The sequence below is a fragment of the Rattus norvegicus genome, chromosome 2, assembly GCF_036323735.1.
Source record: "Rattus norvegicus strain BN/NHsdMcwi chromosome 2, GRCr8, whole genome shotgun sequence".
NCBI classification, from domain to species: Eukaryota; Metazoa; Chordata; class Mammalia; order Rodentia; family Muridae; genus Rattus; species Rattus norvegicus.
The window spans coordinates 109,933,027-109,960,318 of record NC_086020.1 but is presented as its reverse complement, the minus strand read 5'-3'; the positions used below and the strand labels follow the sequence as shown (position 1 = coordinate 109,960,318).

The window sequence follows — 27,292 nt, the reverse complement described above, 5'->3', positions numbered from 1 at the left end:
GGTAGATTCTGTGAAGTTGATACCATCAAACCACACAGCCCACAGGGCACATAAAGAAACCATGTGCTGAAATTTGAATGTAGTTATAGAAGGAAGGATGTTTTATCAACCTAATTTACCTTGTACCTACTGGTATGTTCAACAATATTTTTACAATTTGAGTAAATTTTGATGCATATACATTAGTGTAACATCTATTAATTTCCTTTTGCTATTTTTATTACAGAATAGCAAGGGTTTAAACTATGTTAGGTCAATTCACAACCATTTCATAGAAAAACTAAACAGATACAACATAAATCCATATGAATGGAATGACTTAGAACTAATCCTCAAGTACCTCATGGTTTCAACAAAGATTTTGAGCAAATGTACAGGGCTCCATGCAGAGTGAGAGTACTATGAAGAAAACCGAGTGTGGGTTGAATCATCCTGTAAATGCTAAGCCTCTTGGGACAGCTCACAGAATGAGTATGCAATTACAGATGGTCATGAGTGCTCTGAGGCCTGTAGGTCAGATAATAAAGGAACCGTGACATTTCCCTAGAGCTACAACATCAGTGTCAGGAGATAGTCCAATGTTCCTAAAGAATGAGAGAGGGGTGGCTTGACCAAGAAGGATGAGCATATTCAAACCATTGTGCAAGAGGTAGTGGGAACTGACTGTTCCTCCAGCCTCTCAAGTCCTCAGTGTGAGACAGAGATTTCTCACGGATAGCACTGAGAACTATATCCTGGATACCAAAAATAACGTTTCATGAGACAATTCTCAACTAAAAAACTCTAAACAATAGTGCAAAACAACAGCTAATTCTATGACCTAGCAAGACACGGTGGCACATACCTGGAATTCCAGCATACTAGGAATTCTGAGAGGAAAAATCCCAAATGAGAGTGGCTAGCCTGGGCTGCACAGTGAAAACAAATGTATAAATCTTGTAATAATGACTCTAAAATTTGTATCTTTGACCATGATGTTTCTAATTTGATATTAGAAATTTAGCTTGTTCACGGGGCTTCTCTTTTTTCTAGAGATAGTAAAGTCTAGGCATCACTGGGTCAGTAAGAGAAATAATATTGGGACAAAATCCAAGTATCTACAACCCTACAGTGCTCTGACTTGGACATGTTTCGAGGTCTGTCCTTTCACAAACTCCTGGGTGATGTCTCTGACCCCTTGGCATATTTTCCTGATAAGGAAACCTTTTCTATATTTGGGATTGAGCCAGACTTGTCAAATAATCTATGTTAAAAATGTGATTTGTGGTGAAAGCTCCATTTTTTTTTCTGTCATATAGCCAGCTTCATGTGTGACTACATAGTCACACAACTGAACCCCAGGGAAAACCTTGGGTACCGTGATCCTGTAGTTTTCCCAGTCTGTCAACTTTCATGTGTAATACCATACAATTTCTGAGAGAATGAAATCCACAGGGCCCCTGTAACATGAACTGCTAAAGGATCTATTTGATTTATTTTATTTGGGGTGGGGGGTACACTTACATATTTTCCCATTCGATGCTTTTCTTTCTTCCTTTTCTTTTTTCTTTTGTCTTTTCCCTCCATCCTTCCTTCCTTTTTTTCCCTTCTATAAGTAGACAGTGTCTCACGTGACCAACTCTAGCTTCAAACACACTGGGTATTGCAGGATGACCTTGAACTTCTGTTTCTCCTACCTATTCCATGTTTATGTGTACACCAGCATGTAGGGTTTAAATAGAGATTTATGTATGCTAGGCAAGCACTCTATCAACAGAGAAACACTTTCTTTTCAATGATTTTAGTGGCTTCCTTTCACTTAAATATCAATTGTGATTAGAAAATCTTTCCAAGTTCTGAGAATAATCTAAAAGTACCACAACACAGTATTGAATAGTACTTCTTGTATTACAGGCACATATCTGAGAGCACTTGGTATATTGACTCAATTAATCCATGAAAACACTTCATGGAGGAGAGTTTAGGATTACAGGTGCCAGCATCTCAGGATGTGACTTTTTTCCCTCCCTTTTACAATGGTACAAACATAAAATGAAAAATTCCAATTTTGCACTTTGAATGTTTCCTAGGTTAGTGATGTACAGTGCAATGTTTTGGAGACTCTGGGAACAATAGTAACCACAGGTCCTAGTCAGACAGCTGCCATAGTAAACACCCTGTTCCATGTACTGTACTCTTTAAATTATATAAGGTTGTCAACCCCATATTATATAGAGCTCTTTGGTTAAACAATGTTCCCACTGTCCAGTGCTAAGCACTATGAGCATATGTAAGAGGCAAAACTTCACCTCTGATGTTCAGAAGGATATCAAATGCATTTTCAGTTCAGGATAGACTTGTTGGGGGTGTAATGCCTTTAGAAATTGAGAACTACTTGACGTTCTATTTTTAAATGAGCAAACTAAGATGCAGAAAGTGTGCATTATTTTTCCAAGGTCATGAAGCCAATAAAAGACAAAGCCTAAAGCCAAAATTAGACAGCTTATCAGTAGAGGATGGACACCCAAAGCCAGGTGGCAGCACAGATGGGTGGGAGACAGGCCAAGCTCTCCTGAATGCAGCATCCCTGCCAGCCTTTCTCCAGGTGTCCTCATGTCTCAGTCCTGTCCTCAGGCTAAATCATACTCTGCTTTGCTGCGCCTCACTAAGGCCTGGGAAGTTATGCTCATATTTCTATGACTATGGGGTTAAATTGACTTTTTGTTAGATCTCAGGCCACAAGTGCTCAGAAACACAAAGCAGAAAGCAGAACTTTTGGGAGCTCACTACATCTTTACCACCATACTTCTATGGTGAGGAGAGTTGCTACAGAAAGGGATTAGAAAAGAGATGGGCCTACTTTTCTTACTGATCTTCAGGGTGTGTGTGTGTGTGTGTGTGTGTGTGTGTGTAGGTGGGCAGTGAAAGGTACCCTGATTCCTGGTTGAGGCAGGTCGAATACCCGGGGACCCTAAAAGGGATGGCAGGTGCATTCCCAGCTTCCTAGATCAGTGTCTCACTAACTGCAACACCACCCCTCCCCACAAACTCCTGTAGAGAGGTTTGAGACAGGTCAGTCACATAGAGCAATGCCAAAGTCCCTCCTCCACGGTGAGGATGTGATCACAGGTTACATTGGCTCAAGACTTATCAGTCACAGAGGACAATGCCCCAAATTCCACCACCACAGGTGAGGATGTGACCACAGGTCACATAGGCTCAAGGCAAATCAGTCATAGAAACAGGACCACACCCCTGAATATGTAGATGAGGCCTTCCCAAGCTCTCAGGCCAAACCAATAGGAAGTACCTGCTGTCAAACACTGACCCATCCAAAAACCTGTATTAAAGTGTCCTGTTGAGAATTAAAGGTGTGCAGGAATTATTCCATTTCCTGAGAGCTTCTGTCATGATTGCTGTAACAATGCTACTTGGGGAAGAGGTCTTCATCACTGCCACAAGTTCCCCTGCACCCTTCACTGGCTAGTCAGTCTCCTGCTGGCTCAGCTCCGACCAAGCAACTGAAGCAGCAGGAGGCTGTGGGAAAGAGAAGGACCAGCAGCAGGAGGCAGCAGAAGCAGTCCCCCCCAACCAAGTTCTCTCTCCCCTTCACCGGAAGCTGAGCACCTAGCCAGATAAAGAGAACCCCAGCGCCAGAACTGTGTGTGTGTGTGTGTGTGTGTGTGTGTGTGTGTGTGTGTGTGTGTGTGTGTGTGTTTCCTGTTTTACAGGTGGAGAAAGTAAGGTAAAAGGTGAACTCCCTGTTTCTTTCCAAATAAAGTGATTTAGTAAGTGGTGGAAATGAAATGTAAAGCTAGGCAGGTTCTGTAATACTACCATGTTCTTTAATTCAAATAATTTAATTGTTTGTCATTGGTGAGAAGAAAACAGAATTACTTCCCTGCTCAGAAAAATTATTATTATATGATTATATCTCATTGCTTCTCCCACCTGAGAATATGTCTTCAGATGGTGCTGACATGTTGGCATCCCCACAGAGTCCCCCTTTAAACAGAACATTTTAAATCAGAAAGAGGAAGGTTTGTAGAAAGAGAGAACCTTGGTTTCTTGCAGACAGTTAAGTGCATTTATAATTAGCTCCTTTTGATCAATAGAGGTAGCTCCAGGAACCAGGGACTGTTACCAGAAGAAGAGTTAGCAAGCATCGTTCACCAAGCCTTGGCTTCTACTCCAGATGAGCAGATCTATAGTTTACCAATAGATGTACTGCTCATCAGCTGCAGGAGAAGGCAGGACACGGAGTCTGGTATCAATCAAGGGCAGAGTACAGAATCCATCTAACCCAGATGCTGGACTCTGCTCAATGCCTTAAAATTAACATTGCCTTCCTCTGAGCATCTGATGTACGTGATGGATAGGGATAATGATGACACTGGCTTCATTACCATTCCTGAGACTGTTTTCTTTCAGATCACTGAAATTATTTAAATGCCAGGGTACAAGATCCATGACAGCAAGGAATTCATCTTCTTGTTGACTTTTTTTCTTGTTCAGTATTTACACTAGAAATTGACCCTGACCTGTCACTTTACAATGAAATATATGTTAGATAACTGCCTGAATGACAAAATGAATGAGGTCAAGTTTTATGGGTATTTGTCCTGAGCCTTGTGACAGGAAAGTTAAAGGACAAGATGTTGGGAATGAGAGAGGAGTAGCTATGAGGCTGTAGAGGGAGGAGAGGAAGACTCGCTCTTGCCACAACAATGAGATGGTTACGGATGGCAGCAACCTTAAGGAGAATCGTCACATGCCGGAGTCATTGCATAGTGACTTGCACTGGATTACCAGCCTTGGATGAGATGACTTTTCTCGGCTGGAGAAATCCAGAGGCTCATTTTGACATCCATTGATAACATCAGCCACCCGTCTAGAATGGAAATGGCTTAGACCCTTGAAGTTATTTTAGGGCGGACTTTGCCAGAAAATGCCATGCATTCCTGCTGCTCTTCACTTTTGATATATTGTTAGGATTTCTTTCTTTTTTTTTAATCTACTTGGAGAAGGCACTGTGGGAACATACCTATGAATGTGTTGTTTTCTGATGAGAGAGGATCTAGCTAATGAGTCCTAATATCCTTAATAGCTTTAAAGATAACATTTACTTAATATTGGAATATTGGAAACTTTCTTTATTTCTTCCTTCCATCTTTTCATAGTTACATAGTCAGCAGAGACTATGTCACAGTAGCAAAGTTCAATCTTCTTCTTCAGACCGTTTACTTAGGGCTACTTGTGTGCTATGTTGACTTCTGGAGCTCCATTTGCCTCTCAAGCTTCCCTCTCTGTCTCAAACTCTTCCCCATCTTTTAGACTGTCCTCTCAATCTTTTTCCCTTGTATCATTGGCCTTGGCTCACTGTCAGCATTTTCCTCCCTGTAAAGTCAATCTCATTATAGCAGTTCCATTTTTTTTCTTGATATAAAATAATGTTTTAAATTATGGCTTTAGGGTACTTATGCACATACATGTGTTAGAGTTAGGCATACTCAAATAACTAAGCTATACAATCAGGTCATGTAGAAAAAAAGGCATATATCTGCACAGTGGAATGCTATTCAAACGTAAAAAGAACAAAATTATGTCCTTTGCATAAAAATGGATGTAACTGGTGGTCACCACATTAAGTAAACTGATGCAAATACATAGAGAAATCTGATGACATTTTCTCTACTTTGTATTTCTAAATTTTCATAGATGATTAAAATCATATAAGTTTATGTGCTGGGAAAAGAAGTTGAGCTATCCAGAGAAACAGAGGGAACTAGTGAGAATGGAGAGAAACAAGAGATTAAGAAAGAATGGAGGAGGAGGAAATAGGGTATATCACATATCTCTATGACAATGCCCTGCCACTTAATATTTACAAGAAATATATATATATATATATATATATATATATATATATATATATATATATATATATACTAAAGTTAACAATTGTACTTTATACACAAGAAAATATATGCTAGGTCACAATTGTACCTATTATGACATATATTAAAATTAAACAAAAATTTTGGTTAAATACTGAAGCTTCAATGTTACAGTTATATAACACTTATATAGTCTGCATTTTTCACTGAGGGTTTCCAGTTTGCTGCCACTTTCTACAGTGGGAGTATTCTTGCCAATCTGCGGATATATATGTCTGTTTTTTGCAATACCCATGACTGCAGAACATAACACTAATACTTCATCAGCCTTATGTTTTCTCTGTAGATAAGGCCCTTTCCATTATTCATACTTGACTGTTGAATGTGTATGCTACAGACTAAGCCCTGCCTACACATTTCAGAAACGCTTGTTGCCTCTGTTATTAATGCTCACACTGTTTTCTTCAGTGCTTTACATACTTTATCACTGAACAATGTACCCTCAAATTTCTGAGTGTTCTTTTGGAATACTTACAGCATAATATAATTCATTATCAGTAGACCTATATAAATATTGCCATTATTTAGCCAAGCGTGCATTGTTGGACACTTGGGTAATAATTAAATGTTTATATTTAGTCAATTTTTAGGTCAAGGATAATGATGAGTTTGACACGTGGCTGGGTAATGCCCGAGTTCCCCAACCACATTCTCGAAGAACAATGTGCATGTGATCATGACTGAGGCCTCAGCATTGGAACTTTTCTCTCCAAAGCTATTGTAGGCATCTTTTTATGCTGGGTGAAACTGAACAGACTTTTTGGTTAGAGACCCTGGGAGGAGGAAGGTGCAAGCAGTAGACAAGGGAAAAGATGTGATAAAACTAAGGTAAGCGAGTCTTGGTGCGAATATACAGCAAGGGTTGTAGGGACATAATGGAATTTGAAGAAAATCCTTTGTAAGGAGCCTACATTTTCTTTAACAAAAAGCTTGTAATGTTTGTTCACACTCTGTCTTCAAGAAGTTCAGATGGGTCACATGGAAATTTACAGAGGCTAGTACACAAAGGCTTATAAATGTAAACTTCAAAAGAATATCTGCAAAGCTTGCATGCTAGAAATCTCTAAAGTAGGTATCAGGGTTAAGGCTATAAGCTTTGGAACACAAAAAAGCCATAAAAGAAGCTTTTCACTACTGCCTAGCAGTTTTGAATTTGGGGGGTTGGGAGTGAGACAGGGACTTAAGGAGAGCCCTGGAATATGTCCCAAGTTTACTACTTTGAAAACAAAAAATATAAATGTAAGTAACTTTCCTGTTTTTTTTTTTTTTTTGGTTTTAATGTGCAATTTTCAACTACACCCTCCCTAAGGATAGTGGGCCTGGTAATTTCTGATGCATGAGTTTTAGTCCGTTATTTTGTTTGAGACAGACCTCAAAACCATTCTACCTGAGCTCAGGTGCAAGGCAACAGAAGAATAGTTTTCCTACATATGAAAGGAAAGTTTAGAAGAAATAGCCCAGGAGGAGAAGGAACTTTAAACTAAGAATCATATAAGTGTCATACATATTTTTAAAACCAATAAATCAAAAGATGGCAAAACAAATTATGCCAAAACTTTTCAAATTACCCTAAGAGTATCTGGTATCACAACCAAATGCACAAGCATTATTTGAAACTATTTCAAAACTTAATATATTTTTCTCTGTGTCCTTTCACTCTAAATAAAGAAGCCAAAACTGTGGCGATGTTAGTAGCAGAGTATAGTTATATTCTATATCACTACTGTTACTTTAAAACCTTGCTTACATAAGAATTTATTAAATCAGGTTTAAAAAAAACCTACTTATTTTTGCTTTTCTTATATTTCAAAATACTAAAAAAATAATAGGTTTCTCCCATAAAGTAATAAACAGTAAATTCAAGAGGAATGTTAAAATTAAGAGTATCATTTTGTAACTCCTAATAAAAAAAGCAAGTTCTAAAAATTTTAGATGAAAGATTGATTAAAAATATTAATGGGCAAGTGACAACACTTGAACTATCTTATCCTAAACAGAAGCAGCACAGTTCTATCTTGTGCTTTCCTTGTTTTCCCATGAGGCACATGGAACTTCAGACCATATCTCCTCTCTGCTGCTGATTCTGTTTGTTTTAATTGTCAAACCTCCCCACACACCACCAAATGAAAAAAAAATAGCGTCTAAGAAGGTCTGTGTTTGCTTCCAGGTTCCTGCAAAGCCCTTGTGTGGAGGTATACATTTCTTACGCCACACACAGAAGGAGGGCATAGAAGCTAGGAGAAAGCTAACAATGTATTTAATTTGGTAGATGGATATGACATCAGACACTGTGCTCACGGATTATACAAGCGCATCTACACAGTTTGTCCCACCCCTACTTGTGTAAAGATATTTGCTCTCCTTCCAGATATCTAACAGACAAACTTGCATCACTGCCTATGTCCAGGTGTGGTTTTGTTTAAAACAGCTTCTCTCTGCACAGAGCAAATAAGCAGATGGACTGGCTGAGGCTCCCTCTGCTCATTTGAAGAGTATCACTTATGGCAGACTTCAGGACCATCCTGAATAGGGAGCACGTAATGCATCCATTCATTATCTACTCAGATCTACAGAGGAAGGCAGGATGTTAATGTGAGCAAAAACTGTCTTCCTCCATCAGCTAGCAATGAATAACTCTTCCCACGAGGCCCAACGCTGTGAATTCAACAGTTACGGGTCAGATTGGATCATAGAAACTGGATCATCTTTTCCCATCTTTCTTTGGCTGTCTGTGTCTATTTGAGCCTAAACTTTAACATATCACTTCCATTTACAGCAGAGTAATAGTAGATTTTTCATGTGTTATGATGTGTGGTTCAGTCGGCTCAAGATGGATCATTTCTACCACATGAGCTTTTCATATTTAGGTTCAAAAGCTAAGGTATTTTAGTGTCAAAAGCCATTTTAAGATTAGTGTATAACTCTCTCTCTAAATTGTATATTAATGTAAGTTCTGAGGAAATAATAATTCTAAGAAGCTAGAGCGATAACTTAGGACTTAAAAGCAGTGGCAATTCTTGCAGAATACGGGAGTTCCATTCCTAGAGTCTATACCGTGTAGCTTACAACCACCTATAACTCAAGCTCGAGGGGATCTGATGCCCTCTGGCTTTCGGAGACACTGCATTCGCATGTGCAAACCCACATCAACACAGGTACACATTTACACATAATAGTTTTTTTTTTAAAGTATTAATTTTTCATTGAATTTACTTATTGTGGTGTGTGTGTGTGTGTGTGTGTGTGTGTGTGTGTGTGTGTGTGTGTGTGTTTGTGTACCCATGTGCCAGACACAGGGCACATAGGGATTTCAAAAGCCTCTCCTACCTGGGTTTGAAATCACGTGGCCAAGTAAGTCAGCATATGTCTTCCTTCTTGCACCTTTTTATCAACCCTCAATAGAATTGTTTTTAAAATAAGAGTTTAATGTATAAACAACAAGTAGCAAGGCGGGACTAAGGTAGTAAGAAATTGGACACTAAGAAAAAATATTTTAAATAATGTGGAAGCAAACACCACGAAGAGTTTTTTTTCTTTCTTTTTTTTTTTTTTTTTGTAGAAATCAAACACACCTGAAAGGAGCTAGCTCATGCTCACTGAGAGATAGAATCATATCAGGCAGGACTGGAAGGAAGATGCTCTACTTTGCTCCCCATGAGTCTGGAAAAAAATCACAGATGCTATCTGAAGGCAAGAGGAAGCAAGAGATGTTGGAGTGGAGACGAGAATCTTTTTTTTTCCCTCAAGGCACAGTATAGAAAAGAGTCTTACTCAAGTCAATTCACCATGATGTTTCTGAACAAGGGACCTGGGGAGAGCTATTAGCCACTGGGTGATGATAGACAGCGAGTACTGAGAGGACACGCCCCCGGAACACTAAGTACTACAGGAACCTGATACTTGAGAAAACTTCACTTGTTAGTACAACAGGGCGAGCTTTGTGCACATGCGAGATTACTAGGGACATTGAAAGAGGGGCAGAGTCCCTACACTGTTCAGCAAAGCCCTCAATTGGAAGGACTTCAGTGCTGTGTTAGAAAAGAAAATCCTTCAAGCAGCTCAGGTCAGTTATTACGGAACAGGTAAAAGTATGAAGTCGGAACAGGGGTAAAATAAACTGATATTCAGCTTCAGAGGAGGTCTTTCCCTAGCGTCTGCTCCAGAGGGGTCTATCCCTTGCCCCTACTCCAGAGGGGTCTATCCCTCGTCTCTGCTCCAGAGTGTTCTATCCCTTGCCTCTACCCTAGTAGAGGTCTACTCTACTTCTCTGCTTCAGAGGGGTCTATTTCATGAGTCTGCTTGTCAGGCTTGCTTCTGTTAAAAGAACACAATTTAAAGGCATATTTTTATAACCTGTTTGTGTGTGTGGTGAGGGTGGAGCATGTGCGACATTACACATGTGGGAGTAGTGAGGTTACTGGCTTTCTTCTTCCAACATGTAGGTCTCAGGGATTGAGCTTGGATCTTCAGGTGTGGTGAAAATTGTCTTTATCCACACAGCTGTATCACTGGCCCAAGAACAGCATCCTTTAGTGCCCTTGAGTATGCTGCCTTATTTGGTCCAATTAGCTTCGTGTCCTACCACAGTAAATGCATCTCTGGAGTTCTCTCTTGGATTGCGTTTATTCTTAAAGCTAGCGGCTTTCTACTTCATCCTATTAACTGTCTGAGGCAGTATTCTAGGTTCCGAATGTTTATTCTAAAAAAAGAAACAGTTGAATTCACAGGTAAAGTATTTATGTGTTTATTAGTAAGTGAAAGATATATTACCTGACCACTAATAACCTCAGTGAACAATCATGTCCCTGAAACAATAGGTCTCTCTCCTGTCTCTTGGACCATAGGTCCTAGTAAGGCATCCAGAATATTCATCATTTCATGCTTATCAGTTTCAATTAACATGATGTCATAAATCCAATGAACCAATGTATTGTCTTATGATATGCCACATGATTCAGGTCACTGTTGAGCCTGACATGACCGTGAACATCTGGATCAATATAGCACTGAGGTAAGACATGAATATATCTAATTCTCCATTCAGTATTCTCAATTCAACAGAATATATCCTATTCTCAATTCAGCAGGAATAGCACTGAGGTAAGTCATGAATATATCCTACTCTCAATTCTCAATTCTGCCCCTGGTCTGCAGTTTCTTTATTTGAGAGGAGAAGAGCCCTATTCATGTGGCAGAGTGTCTATTAACCTACTATAGGGAAATACCACAGGTAACATGTCAGATGGAATGTGTGTGTGTGTGTGTGTGTGTGTATACATGCATGTACACATACACATGTGTATCTGTGTGAGGGCGTGTGTGTGTGTGCGTGTGTGTGTGTGTGTGTGTGTGTGTGTGTGTGTGTATAAATGATGTATGCATGTGACACTGCGGTTGACCGTGTGCGTATAGATCACAGGACTACTTTGGATTGGCCTTTGACCCTCTACTTGTTTGAGACAGGGTCTCTTTACTAATCACAGCTGAGGAAGCCAAAGTAGCTGGATCACAAACTGTTAGGGTGTCTAGGGTGTCTGTTTAGATATTTTTCCTTTTATGAACTTAACATAAGCTAGAGTTATCTGGGGTGAGGGAACTCCTATTGAGAAAATGCTTTCATCACATTGACCTATAGGCAACTTTGTGGTTCATTTTCTTGATCAGTGACTGAATGAGAGGTTTGCTTCTAGTGACTGAGTACCGCTTCTGTTGTGCAAAAAAGCAGCCTGAACAAGCCATAGGGAACCAAAGTACTAGAGTTGTTTTTATGTGACCTCTGTTTTAATTCCAAATTCCTGCTTGCTTTCATGACTAGACTTCCTTCAGTGAATGAGTATGACCTGAGAAGTGTACGGTTCAGTAACCATTTTCTACCATAGTTGTTTTTGGTCATAGTGTTTCATCACAGAAATACAAATCTAACTAAGACTCAGTCATTCCCTTGTCCCTACCTCCTGCCTTGGTAGAAGGACACTGGGATCACAGGCAATATTACTGCACCCAGTTTTGTGTGGGCTCATGCAATAAGCACTTTTCCATGGAATCAGCTGCTTTATCATGGCTACTTCTTGGTTAAATTGATTTAGTTCATAGATATCTGTTACAAGACATACAGCTTTTGCAGTGGTGAACTTAGTAAACTAGATGAATATGACTGAGAAGCTCCTACTGTGATAGCTCTTCCTTTGAGCTTAATGAACCAATATGAAGGATTTCTCAAGTCTCAAATATAACCATTTCAAGTTTTCATCCAGAAACTAAGAGAAATGATCATCATTTGTGCTCTGTTTATAAGAAGATAAGGGAGAGAAGGAATATGTATTTGGTGAGCATGTAGTCAGGTACGGGGAACGGGGACATGTCCGTGGGCCCATGCTGAGAGGTATCCTTTCTTCCTGAGGGCCAGCCTCATGGTGGTATATAACAATAGAGGTTACTCAGGGCATGGGGAGGAGAGTTGAGAGGGTAGTAGAGAAAGAATGAGAGAAAGAGAGAGAGAGAGAGAGAGAGAGAGAGAGAGAATAAAGAAGTAGAGGAAGGCCATGAGCACATGGAGAGAGAGGAGCGAAGGGAGAAGAGGACAGAGCAAGAGCAGGAAGACAAGAGAGAGTGAGGGGGCAAATAGCCCCTTTTATAGTGAGTCAGGTAAACCTGGCTGTTGCCAGGTAACTGTGAGGCAGACCTTAGACAAAATGCTAACACTTTGCACTCACAGAAGCAATATGATATGGTCCTTAAACAAATACACTGACTTGCTAACTGAGACAACTAGGAAGAATCTCAGGACTCTGTGCATCTTCATCTGCATCAGGGGTTTTAGCAAAAACAGAAAGCCATTTAGCAGAAAGCCATTCTTTTTTCACCCCAAGTCTGACTATTTGAACGACTGGTTGTCTTGAGCAAAAGGATAGATCCATGCAGTTCACATAACAAAAGTTATGTGTTATTATGCCAAGCTTCATCACAGAAATTTCAGACACTAAATTCCTAACTGCAGTCCTAACTCAATATTTTAAGAAAGCAGAGAAGAAATGAATGTCGCAAAGGAAAGAAAGCAAGGTTGAAAGCGAAAAGATAAAATGTAGACAACAAATCAGAAAACCAGAATGCTTTTCGTGAAAGTTGTCTACTCAGGCTTCCTTCAGGAAGACTCTGAGCTCTGCTAGTTATTTCAAGCAGGAGGGCATTTATTTTAATTTATTAGGAGTTTGGGAAATCATTGCTAAGATCACTGCTGCCTGCATGTTTGCCGAAGGCTTTCCAGGTACCCACTGATTCCAAAGGAAATTAATTGATTCTTGCTTCCTTTCTGTCTTTCATACCCTGTGACTGCTCTGCTCATTTTATGTGGCTCATAACTCGGCCGAAGGTTAAGACCATTCTTTAACAGAAGTCTCTGATTCAACAGTCAGGATCCTAAGGGAGACTCTATAGCCACAAAGCAGATCAAGGTAGCCTCTTTCCAGATGTGCAGAGCAGAGCATTGGTCTTGGACTCTGCCTATATCCACTGGGCATCATGGGGTTCTAGGACTTTGGCTGGTCACCTTGAGTGAGTGATGTCACCAGGTTACCAGGTGCGACTATAGGTACAGTGGGGTTCCTGACTAAGCTATTTATACATGTCTAAAAGGCATTTTTTTTACTATGTTCATTAAACTGACCATTAAGTACATTAAGAAATTCATAGAAACTACAACTCTATACATGTGGCCCCTTGTTTCAGCAAGCGGCATTTCCATATATCAAGTGTGTTCAAACAAAGAAACAAAGACCCCTTCTATATATGTAGTGATCATATACAGACTTTTTTCTTGTTTCTCTCTAAACAATGTAATTTAGTTATTTATAGAATATTTACAGTATACTGTGGTTTGTAAAACTAGTTTTGGCTTTTTTCCTTTTGTCATTTTTGTTTGAAATAAGTAAACTTTTATATAAACATCAATATAGTACTTTTGGAAACTATTTTCAATAATCTACTAACACATGTAAACTAATTTCAATAATGTACTAACTCAATTTATAAGGGCACTTCTTGTACCATACCATATTTTACTTCTGCAAATAATTTGAGGTCAATGGTACAACAGCTCTTTATATTAAATCATTTGTCCATTATATTTTATACTAGGTATATACTTTTTAATCATGTTTTGGTTTTGGTCAAAATTTTTCATTTAATTTAAGGAAATGAATTCCTCCTTCTATTTCAAGTTGCAGAAAGTATATGTCCTCATTCCTCTTCTGTCAGAGTCCTGAAGTGACTTATGTTCAAATGAGGGGAACTATCTCCGGGTTTGAAAAGGCAGAAAAGAGGTAAAAATCAACTAATTTTCCCTTGGAATCAGTGGGTACATGGAAAGCCTTCCACAAGCATGTGGGCAGCAGTGATCTTAGCAATTATTTCCCAAACTCCTAATAAATCCCCTCTAGCTTGAAATAACTAGCCAGCGGTATTTAGTGTTTTTCTGAGGGAAGCCTGAGTAGACAGCTGCTGTGAAAAGTGTTCTGGTTTTCACTCTAATCCATTGTCTACATTTTACCCTTTAGTGTTCAACCATACTTCTTCTCCTTTGCAACATTCATATCTTCCCTGCATCCTTAAAATGCTAGAAATGATGGTACTTATGTCTTCTTATTCTCTATTCTGTCCCTAGTCAGTCTTCCCCCTCCTACCCATTGGTGCTGTACAGCTCTAGATTCATGGTAATTAGTGATGACTGTCTTAGTCAGCCTCACTGGGCTATGGAACTATTTCTACTCTTCTTGTGGCTTACACCCAAGATGTATCTGCCACTTACATTTATGTTAGCTTAGAATCATGACTCAGGTATGCATATGGGCCAAGTTCTTCAGTGCACATATTGTATAGCTCTGCCATTGTATAGTGCATCCTACCTCTGTCACAGGTATAAACAGCTCAAATGGGATGGATATTCTCTTTCCACAGGACACTTTGCCTCAACTCACCTGGAAAGTAATGTGGATATATGTAATCATCCTACAGAAATGAAGACGTAGAAGTCTGTGTTTTAACAAGGTAATGTTACTAATCCCAACAACTGTAAATAGTTGTAATAAAGAGGATCTCATTTTTGAAAGCTTCAGGATATTATTTCATCTAATACCTATAATAAATAAGAATGGGCACAGTGACTCAACTGCCATTTTGTTTCGATTCTAGTCTTAAACTGTAAGTCTGAAGCTGTCAATATGAATAAATCATTGTTGTGGGTGAAGCCTTTGGCTCTACTGAGATCTACACCTAACAGTTACTTGTCTTTACTATTCATTTCTTTATCCCACAAAACAATCTTAAGCAGCCAAATACTTTGAATATATATATATATATATATATATATATATATATATATATATATATATGGTTTTGGCAAAAATAACTTGAATGCTATCAAGCTACAATTTGCTGAATGGAGGGAATCTCAATTGAGACCATGCCTTTTTTAAGATCTGGTGTAAGACATTTTCTTAATTATTAATTGATGGGGGAGGGTCCAAACCACTGTGGGTCATGCCAATCCTAGGCTGGCTCAATCTTTGAGTCTATAAGGCTGAGAAAGTCAATAGGCAGTACCCCTCTATTGCTTCTGTATCAGATTCTACCTCTAGGTTCCTGCCCTGATTGTGTTCCAGTCCTTGGATGTCTAAAGCAAATAAATAAAGTCTTTCTTCCTCAAGTACATTGGTTATGGTGTTTCACCACAGAAATAAAAACCATAACTGAGTTAGTCATTAAAGTGCTTTCTGTGAAAGCACAATAACAAGCATTCAAATTTCACAATCCATGAAAACACTGGCAGGTATGATAGGACACATGTAATTCCAGTCCTCTGAAGGTGAAGACAAGATATGACAAGAACACACATCAAGTTGTACAACAACATAAATCGTATAAGCAAACTGTGAGTTCAATTTATGGGCCCTGGTTCAATGGTTCAATGAAGATAGAATGTGACTCAGAAAGACTCTCTCTCTCTCTCTCATTCTCGCTCTTGTTCTCTCTCCCTCCCCTCTCTCTCTTGTTATCTATATCTGTATGCATTCACACTTACAAACAAATAAACAGGTAGAAAGAACAATAATATTTCTAAATAAGGATGATCCCATCTCAAACCTTTGATCAAAATGATACAAAAAGTGATATCATATACCACTCTGAGCCTCCAACTAAAAATATACAGTCATAAGTTCTTTATTTCTTATATTGGTAGAAGGCAGTCATTAAAAACCTTCTTAAGCTGCATGTGGGCATAAGAGCCATAAATTGGTCTTAAGATTACTGCAAACCAAACAAAGTCAAAGCCTCCTTGTTCTAGAAAGTTATATGAGCCCCTCTCTTATTGGGGCTTCACAGTTCCTTTTTATAGTAGTCTAGTTTGCAGTTGCTGTTTTCTAGTAGAGTGCACCAGTGTACAATTGATTTATTGTCTCCTTTCCTCATCCATTCTCACCTTGATAATTAGCATTTCTGGAAAAAGAGACCTAGAATTTAGGGCTCCAAATCTCTTGTTCTTGATGAGACTCTTATTCAGAAAAAAGTGGACACATAGAGGAAATATTGATGCTCATACATTCACAAGTAGCCTCTAAAGTAGTTCTCAGTGAAATTCCAATTAGAACAAGACAGTGGTGGGACACATCTTTGATCCAGGCACTTAGTAGGCCTCAGAGGCAGGTTGGATTTTTCTGGTTCAAGGTCAGACAACCAAGGTCCAAGACAGCCAACATGACACACACGCACACACACACACACACACACACACACACACACACACACACACACACGCACACACACACGACGCAAGAAAAAAGACTTCTGTTTGTTTTTCTTCATATAACTAGTGTTATCTGATATACTAAATTGTTAATCAGGAGAACCTTAGATTAAGAGACAAACCAGAAAGAGATTTGGTGAGATATATGTACCCAATGGCAATGTAGAATTCTAAGAGAGATACATTTCTGGTGGCTTTTAAAATTAATTAATCAATTAATTAGCCATCAAATGGCCTGTAGCAAAGTCTGTGAGACATTTTCTGGATTGATGATTAATGTAGGTGGGTCTAGTGAATTGTGGGTAGTGCCTCCTGTGGGCATCTGGTATTAGGCTGTATTAGAAAACAAACTTAGCAAGTCTGAAAGCAGTATCCTTTTAAAGCCTCTGCTTCAGTCCCTACCTTCCTGTTCTTACTTTGAGTTCCTGGTCAAGTTCCCTTCAGGAAGGACTATAAGCTATAAACTGAAATAAACTCTTTTCTAAGTGTTTTTGTCACAATTTTTTTTTATTTTTTTTTATTATTTTTTTTTTATTAACTTGAGTATTTCTTATATACATTTCGAGTGTTATTCCCTTTCCCGGTTTCCGGGCAAACATCCCCCTCCCCCCTCCCCTTCCTTATGGGTGTTCCCCTCCCAACCCTCCCCCCATTGCCGCCCTCCCCCCATAGACTAGTTCACTGTGGGTTCAGTCTTAGCAGGTTTGTCACAATTTTTATTACAGAAATAGATTTCAAACTAATATACTTGCAAAAGTAGCTGGATGTAAACCCAGACCATAACAACCGAAAATCAAAGATGTTTAAGACTGGGGAGAGAAGAAGGATACTGTTGCCCTCTAACAACTCAAGCTAGGAGTTTCTGCTCTCACAGGAACTTCGTTAGTGATGTAATCATCTTGTGGAATTCCTGCTGTCTGATGACACACTTAAAGAGAATCTGACCTCTGAATAAACCTAACCCAGGCACAGAGCTCCAGCCAGCCTTTCCAACCAGGGCAGGAATGAACAAATGAATACAGCCATATGGAAACATTCCGAGTAGGCTCATGGGAATTAGACTGGGAAACCCTATTCCAGTTATAGCAGATGCTGATGATACCCAACCCACATTCCTCCTGCAGGCACTCACATATCTATTCTGTCCCTATCACTTAGTACCATACTGAATTTTTCATGGTCATAGGTATATTCTTAACTTCTGTACAAGGTAGGCTACAAAGACTAGGGAGTAACTATTCAGAATGGTCTTCAACAAATTAGAAGAACTTACAGGTAGGAAGCACTTCAGCTTTCTCACTGTTTTGATAGTGGGATGGACAATCTAATTTATAAGCATGCCCTGTGAAATTGAGTACCAGTTTCCAATGAATTAAACTCTTAAATGTACTGCACAGACATTTTCCTTTTCCTTCATCTCTTTCCTGTTCCGTTACTGCTAGAGACAAATTTGGGATTCAAGCCTTAAAGTTTTGCTACTATTTATAATTTTAAACTCTTTTCAATAATATATAAAAATCTTCTATAAATCCAGAAATAGTTTTAATCTTCAGAAGTCTTTAAAAATATTGAAAAGGAAAATCAAAATGGTATCTATAAATGTAGCTCCCTTATTTTTAGAACAATGGATACCAAAGCTTTCCATTTTATCTGCTTGAAGGCTGGGTTCTATGCCTACATTACTGGAGAGTCAAGATCTCTCTTAAAGCTTCCTTCCTCTCACCGTCAAATAGTTGCAGGAATAAGCGCAAATAGACAATGGTGATACCATATAATTCCAATACTTCCCGAACCTGGAACTAAACTATGTGTACAAACCTTGTCCTCTGCTGTATAAATTACCAATGCCCCTGTATCCCTGGGCTAGTTTTCATGAATGGGTTTTAGGAGGGTACCAGGACCAAGATCCTAGGAGAATATTACAAGGCTCAGCCATCAGCATCAGTAAATACAACTAAATAAATCCAATCATGTTGAATGGCTTTCAGGAACACAATTATCTTTTCCAAGGAGATTGTTTTATAATTGATGAAGCCAAGAAAATTGGCGGATATCTTGATGCTGCTCAAGTCAAAATGCATCTGTGTCCTGAGCCTTGGTGGCCATCGAGGGCTGACCGTGATGATATGGTTCTCCAATGGAAGGCTGAGAACTCTTACTCTAAGGATTTTGACCAGTTCTGTATTTCACTATTGACTACTGCTCACTTCAAAAGAAGTCTCTCTGAGTGAGGTGGAGAGCAGCACAAATGTATTGCTATAATCATACATATTTAGACAGAATAAACAATTAACAATATAACAATAGCAAGATTTATCCTAGAACTACTGACTTCCCTAGCCATGCGTTTTGACCAATATTATGGTGCAGGTAGGGAATGCAGGCATCCTGTGAAACAAGCCTAGATTACCCATAATGTCTAGAGTAGAGGCCACACATGGGCACCTGGAGAGAAGAGGGGAGAGGAATGGGGAGCGAAGGCACAAAGGGACAAGAGAGAGCAAGAGGAAGCAGAGGCAAGAACAAGAGAGTGAAGATGGGGCAAACAGCTTAGGCATACCTAGCTGTTGCCAGGTAACTGTGCAGGTAGAGCTTAGACAGAATGCTAGCAATCATTAATAGTATCAGGCATTGGTTGCTGTCTCAATTTAGATGGGTCTCAATTTGGGCCAGTCATTGGTTGGCCATTCTCCCAATGTCTGTTCTAACTTTGTCCCTGCACATCTGGTAGGCAGGACGCATTTTGGGTTGAAAAGATTTTTGGATAGGTTGCTAACCTGATCCCTCCATTGGGAGTCTTGCCTGGCCAGAGGCAAGTGGCCTCCTAAGAATCCATATATGCCACTGATAAGGGTCTCAGCTAGATTCACCGCCATAGACATTCTGGGGCTTCCCCCTTTCCAGGTCTCTGACACACCGTACAGATGATCTCCCTGCCCTCCCACTGCAATTTCCATTTCCTCTCCCCTACTCTCCCTTCACCTCATCCCCCAACACACTGCACCTCTCACCCACTCCTCTCTCACCTTTTCCCTGTGTTTCTTCTTTCCATTTATCTATAATATCTATCTTATTTCCTCTTCTTAGAAAGATTTGACCATCCTCCCTTGGGTCCCTTGAAATCAAAATTTAATGTTATGCATTTTTTTAACAAGGAAGAAATAGAACTCTCAAAATTAAATTTGAATTCAGAGCTAGGAGAATATCTGCGATAGGGCAAACTGCAACCTGCAAATAAAGCATGAGATATATCCACAGAGACAAAGTAGAGCCAGTGGGATCCAGAGCTACGAAAAATATAAAATGAGCACCAAAGAACAAGGAGTAGTGTAGTAGAGTGGGATTCAACTTGGTCTCTGCTATATACAACTTACTCCCATGCACTTACTCCCTTAGATTGTGCACCTTCATATATTATGTACATATGTACTCCTCAACAATGAAGACCTTTACATCCAAACATGGGACATTTACCTGCATCAGGCTACATGAACACTCTTATTTAAACAATGAAATAAGTTTCTTTTATGGACCACCAAATTTATACATTTTCTACCCATAAGATCTCTGCTGTATTCTTTTTTTTTTTTTTTTTGGTTCTTTTTTTTTGGAGCTGGGGACCGAACCCAGGGCCTTGCACTTCCTAGGCAAGCGCTCTACCACTGAGCTAAATCCCCAACCCCATACCCATAAGATCTCAATTGTGCCAGAGCATGGGGTTGAGGTTGAATGTACCATAGGATGGTACACTCACAGTGAAAGTTAATATGATTTAATCCATAATTCAAAATAGTGAACCATTGTACTACTCCCCTTAGTCATCTGCTCCTCCACCATTTAGACTTTAGTAGAAGAAGTCTAGGCTGTAACGAAAGATTTTGGGTAACCTTACTCAAGTGGCCCATGAGTGACAGTTTTAACAACTGTAAGAGAATATCCTTTTCTAATCTGTGTTATGGTTTGCTTCAAATAAAATTATATTGCTACATTTGTGAATCTGTACCAATTTTCAATTCTTTGAATAATAGTTCAAGATCTAGCAAACAACTAAACCCAATTACCAGTGAAATACACCACACACACACACACACACACACACACACACACACCCCTGAAACACAGCACATGCTACCACATAATTTTACACTGAGCTTTTTACTCCGGTATGAAACACTATTTTTGGCGAATTGCTAGAGGTCTAGTTCATTGGGGGCACAAAAAGGATGGCCTTCAAAGTATAGGTACAGTTCAGCTATTAGAAACATTTGTTCCAGGTTGGGGATTTAGCTCAGTGGTAGAGCGCTTGCCTAGCAAGTGCAAGGCCCTGGGTTCGGTCCCCAACTCCGAAAAAAAGAAAAGAAAAAAAAAGGAAACGTTTGTTCCTTTTGCATAAAACTGGAGTTTGGTTTCCAGCACCTACATCCATCTGCAACACCAGTTCTAGGATCTCTGATACCCTGCTCTGGTTCACTTACATGCATGCAGCCAAAACACTCATATGCACCAGAGAAATAAATGTAGAAACAATAATTTCAAAAAGGATTGTAGGTATAGAAGAATCTCCTTCCCCTACAATCTTAGGTTTTTCATTTTGTTTGGTTTTGATTTTTTTAAGTCTACCAAGTTGACAAGGGAAATGTGAGAAAGAGCAGCAGAGAGTATTATCCATTGTAAAGTCCTTGAAGAGTCTTCTCCCTAACAAAGAACTAGTTGGCAGTAGTCAAACCATATCCAGATCTCTATTCTTACCTATGGACATAGGCTAACACATGACTTGGAAGAAGTGGCCTGGGAATGCTGTATCCATAGAAGAACTTGGTGTGGGAGTTGAAGGAGACAGACAAAGGAGGAGAGCTGGAATGTGGGGTGTAGAAATGGGTAATAACCAGAGATCTGTGTAAAGCAAGAGGCCAGAAGCTATGTAACAATGGTAGTGAGCACTCATAACATAATTTTTTGTTCCTAATACCTAAGAATGACTTGGCATTGCCCTTTCCTGTTCTGGATTCATGAAATCATCACCACCTTAGAGCATTGGTAGATGCAGAGCATTTGAAGTAAAAGAAGGAAGATAAAGAGTTGAAAGTCAACCTCAGGTACATGAGGTACTGAGTTTGAGGCTATTCTCTACTATAAATGACCCTGTATCAAAAGGGAGAAACAAATAAAGCAATATTGTGTAATTGTTTGCTATTTTTTTCTTTTAGTTGCTTCATTTATATTTGTGTTTTCTACATTGTGTTTGAAAATGCTCTGAAATACAATATAAATAGTAAAATATAAGAAATAAAAAGTAAATGAACAGCTTAATTCCATAGCCTAATTTAGATGAAATCGTTTTAAAATTTATATTTATAAATTATAAATTTATAAATTATATCTTAGTAGCATGATTGTGGTGTCTAGTGAGTGGACACAGGTGCGGGTACCACACTGTCACCATCCTGCCCTGACTCTACATTCCTCCACAGCCTAAGAAGTGAAGAATCTAGTTTCTATGTGCTCAGCCTGTGGTCTGTGTGGCTTTATAAAGAATTGCATCCCCACCTTCTTTATGAACTGTGTTTAAGTAGCCTTTCCTAGATAGCATATCAGATTCATGTGGAGTGAGGAAAACTACTTTTCTGAGAGTGAGGATGTATAGTAGAGGAAGGATAAATGCCGTGGTGCAGAACAGAATAGAAGGCTTGGGTGAAGGAGAAGAAAGCTGCATAACTAAATATAACCTTCCACCTTCATGAAGAGTTTTAGAAGAAAAATATCACCTAATATTTAATATGATCTATTTTGTCTTCATTTTACAGTCATTAAAGCCATTCCTATGTTCCATCAGTCATTTTCCTTAATCATTAGTCAATCATTTTATTTCTGTGTCAGAGAATCTTCTAAACCAGGCTTTGCAATACTTTGCTGTGGAAAAATAGATGTAGCTATTAGAAACAAATGTCATCATAAAAGCCTCTGTGGACATTTATACCAAGCCATCCATCCGAGAGGTAGAGCTTGGATTCCACATAACCTCTTAAACTCTTTTTCCAATTCGCTTGGTATATTGACAGCACAGGTAAGGAGAAAATAATGTAAATCTCATTTCTACATTCTACCTATCCTTGAATGAGTAATTTTTGTGAAAAGTGTGTCTTCAGAAGCCTATCATATTTTAAAAGCTTTGCAGTAAAATTATATTGGAAATAACACATGCACACTCTTAGTAAATAAATTCATTAAGGAATGTATATACTATGCATAGCAGAAGAGAGGTAGTAGAGACAAAGAAGATTGTAATTATAATTTTTCTGTAATTAAACTTTTGTTCTTTTATGTGTAATTCTTTAATTTAAAAAAATGTAACTGAATACTATACAGAAAGTAAAACCACATTGTGCATTTAAGTTTAAAAAATAATTGCTGGTACCACCAATAAAAATTCGAAAGTTACCTATTCTTTTTTCACTTCAGATACCAGAAATTATTTCTGGATGCAGAGAGAAACACCAATGGGCCTAGAATGAACTTTTATGTATTTGTTAACACTGTAGGTTGAAAAGTAACAATTTTTGTTTAGAAACTATTCCTCCAGCAGGGTCTCATGTAGTTCAGTTGGTTTTGACCTTGCTATGTAGTCAAAGATGAGCTTGAACTTCTGATCCCCCAGTGTTGGGATTATAACTGTAATACTTTACATAGGTTATACGGTGCTAAGTGTGGGGTTTATAGCATTGTACATGCTTAGCTAACAGAGCTATGGCTCCAGCCCATAATAACTACTTTTTAAGTTTAATTCTTTCATGGGTCATCGCAATTCTTTACTATTGAAGAAAATTTTCGTACCTAAACAAAACCAAAGTTCTAACGGCTTGATGCAATCAGCATTTATTTCACTCACTACAATGCCAGACGAGACTTTCTCTATTCAGTGACTCTCTCTGTGTCACCTTATGGAGGGATTTGAAGACATGGGATCGGGTCCTTTCATCTAATGCCCTGTCCATGCAGGAAACTGAGGCTTGACTTCATAGGAATGCATATTTATTCTGCAAAGAGATTTTCTCACAGGATTTTGCTCAACTGAGCTCTCATGATTTACACAGCACATGGCTTCATTTGAAGTCGTACTCAACATTGTCTTATACTAAAATGTTGTGGAAAAATGACATTTACTCATTCTTCCACATGTCTTTGATGGTGGTATTCTGCCATTTGTACATGTTTAAACTTATAATGCTATATTTTTTTCTTTTCACCATCTTTATTAAATTGGTTATATCTTATTTACATTTCAATTGTTATTCCCTTTCCTCATTTCCTGGCCAACATCCCTCTAACCCCTTCCCCAGCCCTTCTCTATGGGTGTTCCCCTCCCCATACCCCCATTACCGTCCTCCCCCCAACAATCATGTTCATGGAGTTCAGTCTTGGCAGGACCAAGGGCTTCCCCTTCCACTGGTGCCCTTACTAGGCTATTCATTGCTACCTATGCAGTTGGCTAGAGCCAAAATTCATCGTTAGAGAACCAAGAAGTAGATGTCCAATATGTCTCCTCTTACTGCCACATTGATTTTTCCATTTAAAAACTGTGTCTTTATGGCTGAAACTTTTTACTAATTTAGTGATCTTCATTCCTAAGGATTAAAGGAATATGTCAACTAGGGCCAAGACTTTTGAACCTAAAATGAGTCAGCCTCATGGCCCCTGTGAGCTTTTCATTATCTTTTCAAGGTACAACTATTTTATAATACTAGTATTGCTTTTTTTAGAGATTAATGTTGATTTTCACAGAAAAACCATGAAGCTGCTACATCGTGAGCATAGAGAGGATCATATTTAGTACCCTGTAGAGCCTCTGAATTATCTTTAGCATGTGCGTACTATAGGTTTCCAATGCAGACAGAATGAATGAATCATTGATTTTCCCAGAATAAATGTCCAAGAATTTCTACTGGGTTGATAAGTGTGACACTGGGTGAGGTCAAAGAAAACTTCAGTGGATAATGAGACAAGTCATAAATAGTTCTCTTTTGAGTACCTTCAGAAATAATGACTGTAGAAACTCTTCCACACATTTCCATATTATTATTCTATTACTTTAAACAAGGATTGTTGATAGTGGCGAGGGTTTTTTTTTAATATCATTATTCAGTTATACATATTTAAGCTTAACCACAACTGAATCAATAGAAAATTAACCTGACCAACAGATGAAAAAAGCTATGTTGACATTCCTGTGTTTCCTTTGTGTGTGTGAGGCATGTGTGAAGGTATCTCTATCTGAGGACATATAGAGGTGTGAGGTTTTTTCTTTAGTTCATAGTCATGCAGAGGAATGTGCACAGATGCTGCAATCAGAAAAGGTAAAAATGCAGTTATGATTTTATTCGATCATTAACTCAGATACAAATCTAATCTCCCAAAATAATCTTTGTTATGTAAAACACCCAAAGCTGCACACATAGCTACAGTACAGGTACGCAATTCTGAGATACTTTTCAACTTTTGCTAACCGCATCACTTTAGATAGTGGAGTCAAGAAAGGACTCCTGTAGTTTCTCAGCAAGATTTAAGTAATAATGATAAGGTATTGACTCGTTTTAATTTCATTATTCTCCAAACTTTTGCTCAGTAAACTTTTGTTTACTTTCTCTGGGATACCAGCAACAGCCTCCTGTGCCTCCTATGAGCAGGACATCTCCCTAATGTGAATTCTTTCCTCATAGTTTCTGAGTTACAAACAGACACTCTCTGATGGATAGTCTGACTTTATTCCTTGACATTTGATTTCTGAACTTTTAGCCTCACAATCCATACCACTCTGGAACTTCATCACACATGTCGATAAGAAAGCTCATATGTCTTTTCCTTGAACACCAGTGAAAAACACACACCTTGTAAACAGTTAATAAAAGGAAGGAACTAAAGACTGCAAAAAACCCACTCCCACTTCTTACCCCTACTAAGATACTAAAGGAAGATGGACCTGCCTGTTTCTGCTCTGTAAGAAGTTCCTGTGCTTATAAAATATCTATTTAAATTATAATATTCTTGAATGTGGAGTACCATATGTCTCTTCAGTCCACCTACAATTTGGAAAAAGTTCATCCCACTTTTATGAAAGGTGGGCTATAACATGAAACCCTATCTCATGAAGCTGATCAATCAAAGTGTACAGGACTGTTTCCTAGGACTTCAGCCTTTCCAGTGCATTTGCTATGATCACTGTAGAAGGAATTACCTAAAAGTTAGAGCCTTGTGTGAAGAAATATAGTTGCTTGATTAATCTACTACTTACATTTATATTAAAAGTAATTCACTTTAGAAATCATCATTTAAATAACACAGGAATAACCTGTACTCATTTTACAGAAACATTATGCCTTTCCAAGAATTTACTGGAAAGTAGTAAGAACTTTTCATTGTTACCAAGTAAACACTCAAATTGAAAGCTAATTGAATATGATAATTATTTTTCCCTTAGATATTATAAAATTATAATACTACCATATGCTACTACACAATGTTTTTATGAAGAAGACAAATTTGAGAATTTCTAGTCAGTTTATAATCATAATATATACTATAATATGTTGGTATATCATACTTTCCTTTGGATTACAACATTCGCCAAAATTCAAAACATTTGCTCCAGGAAGGGTATGGGGTAGCTCTTAAACTTCAGGTGGTAAACAGGAAGTAAGTAAAAGGTCACATGACCAAAAGAAAACTTGATAGCTTATATCCAGCAGTAAAAATGGAATTAGTAGTGCTGGAGGTAGAGACTATGACCAGCCAAAGCATAGAAAGCTAAGTAGCTGTTTGAACTGTGTATGAATAAGCTGCCTTAGAGTTCCAGAGTTGTAGGTTTCTGGGAGTTGCTATCCATGTTGTGTGGACTTTCTGGTGATGCAGCTATTTTGAGTCATTCTGGCTCCTTTTAAATAACTATTAGTTGATAATCTTGATAGTTATCCCAATAAAAATACTCATGGGGTTCACCAAATTAGACTTTGGATTTTTATCTGTTGTGGGTTCTCTTTCTACATTGAGTAGATCTGAGTATATTTCATCTCCCCAGAAAATGTCTATTACACTATATACATATACACATACAATACACATACACATACACATATACATATATATGTATAAATGCAGATATATTTTTCTAGTTTTTGAAACTTCATGACTGAAAATAAAATAAATTTACCTGCTATTTTCTAGTAGTATTCATTTTTATAGATAAGACAAACATTGATAGATTCAATTAATTACTAGGCCAAAATTTGTAATAGTGAACAACTAGAATCATAGTGGGAACTCATGCAATGTTGATGAATGGTCATGCCTTCACCATGAGTATTATGGCTCATGCCTTTAACCTCCTCATGTGATAGGCTGAGGAAAGAACACTACTTCAAATTTGAGGCCACCCTGGGTGACATATTGAGTTCCATGTCAGTCTAAACTTCAAGTTATTAGGTTGGAACCCCTGTTTGCACATGCATGAGCTGTAAAACCATAGTCACTCTTATTCCCTCTTTGACAACCACCCAATAGTGACTGC

At 38.5% G+C, this 27,292-nt stretch overlaps 1 long non-coding RNA gene across 1 annotated transcript in view; it reads right to left on the bottom strand.

The window, feature by feature from the left end:
* The window catches only part of LOC134485889 (uncharacterized), an 86,036-nt gene that overhangs the window by 10,674 nt on the left and 48,070 nt on the right, over window positions 1-27,292 (bottom strand). The gene's annotated exons all lie outside the window — the stretch shown is intronic.